The sequence below is a fragment of the Cervus elaphus genome, chromosome 17, assembly GCF_910594005.1.
Source record: "Cervus elaphus chromosome 17, mCerEla1.1, whole genome shotgun sequence".
NCBI classification, from domain to species: Eukaryota; Metazoa; Chordata; class Mammalia; order Artiodactyla; family Cervidae; genus Cervus; species Cervus elaphus.
In genome coordinates, this window is record NC_057831.1 from 28,753,859 (window position 1) to 28,755,592 (window position 1,734).

The following is a 1,734-nucleotide window of genomic DNA, read 5'->3' on the forward strand; positions in this document are numbered from 1 at the left end:
ATTGCTCTCCAAAGAGAAGAAATCAAGTTCCACGCACCAGAACACTGACGCAAGCTTCCCTAACCAGGAAACCTTGACAAGCCAATCGTCTAACCCCACCCACTGGGTAAATCTTCCACAATAAAAAGTAACCACAGACCTCCAGAATACAGAAAGCCCACTCCAGACACAGCAATCTAAACAAGATGAAAAGGCAGAGAAATACCCAACAGGTAAAGGAACATGAAAAATGCCCACCAAGTCAAACAAAAGAGGAGGAGATAGGGAATCTACCTGAAAAAGAATTTAGAATAATGATAATAAAAATGATCCAAAATCTTGAAAACAAAATGGAGTTACAGATAAATAGCCTGGAGACAAAAATTGAAAAGATACAAGAAATGTTTAATAAAGACCCAGAAGAAATAAAAAAGACTCAATTAAAAATGAATAATGCAAGACTATACTTTCAGGGATCATTTCTATAGTTCGTTACTAGAGAAGTTTCTCTGATCGTGTAGAGCACCCGAAACCACGAGGAGGAGACGCAGCGTTCTCTCCTGAGCGTGAAACCGGCTTTTGGTGTTGCTTCTGCAGCTGCTATTAGCCATTGATGATCGTTCTTCTTTTCCTTTTTGGAGATGAAGAGGGAGAGGACGTAGTCTGAGTGGAAAAAAAAAAAAATGAATAATGCAATGAATGAGATCAAAAACACTTTGGAGGGAACCAAGAGTAGAATAACGGAGGCAGAAGATAGGATAAGTGAGATAGAAGATAAAATGGTGGAAATAAATGAAGCAGAGAGGAAAAAAGAAAAAAGGATCAAAAGAAATGAGGACAACCTCAGGGACCTCTGGGACAATGTGAAACGCCCCAACATTCGAATCATAGGAGTCCCAGAAGAAGAAGACAAAAAGAAAGGCCATGAGAAAATACTCGAGGAGATAATAGCTGAAAACTTCCCTAAAATGGGGAAGGAAATAGCCACCCAAGTCCAAGAAACCCAGAGAGTCCCAAACAGGATAAACCCAAGGCGAAACACCCCAAGACACATATTAATCAAATTAACAAAGATCAAACACAAAGAACAAATATTAAAAGCAGCAAGGGAGAAACAACAAATAACACACAAAGGGATTCCCATAAGGATAACAGCTGATCTATCAATAGAAACCCTCCAGGCCAGAAGGGAATGGCAGGACGTACTGAAAGTAATGAAAGAGAATAACCTACAACCTAGATTACTGTATCCAGCAAGGATCTCATTCAGATATGAAGGAGAATTCAAAAGCTTTACAGATAAGCAAAAGCTGAGAGAATTCAGCACCACCAAACCAGCTCTTCAACAAATGCTAAAGGATCTTCTCTAGACAGGAAATGCAGAAAGGTTGTATAAACGTGAACCCAAAACAACAAAGTAAATGGCAACGGGACCACACCTATCAATAATTACCCTAAATGTAAATGGGTTGAATGCCCCAACCAAAAGACAAAGATTGGCTGAATGGATACAAAAACAAGACCCCTATATATGCTGTCTACAAGAGACCCACCTCAAAACAAGAGACACATACAGACTGAAAGTGAAGGGCTGGAAAAAAATATTTCATGCAAACGGAGACCAAAAGAAAGCAGGAGTCGCAATACTCATATCAGATAAAATAGACTTTCAAATAAAGGATGTGAAAAGAGACAAAGAAGGACACTACATAATGATCAAAGGATCAATCCAAGAAGAAGATATAACAATTATAA

The 1,734-nt window shown here is 38.8% G+C and overlaps 1 non-coding gene across 1 annotated transcript; it reads left to right on the top strand.

Moving 5' to 3' along the window:
* Positions 1–436: 436 nt before the first annotated feature.
* Positions 437–651, top strand: LOC122673669. Its single transcript, XR_006334780.1, has one exon. It is a non-coding gene; the product is annotated as a small nucleolar RNA U3 (small nucleolar RNA).
* Positions 652–1,734: the final 1,083 nt, after the last annotated feature.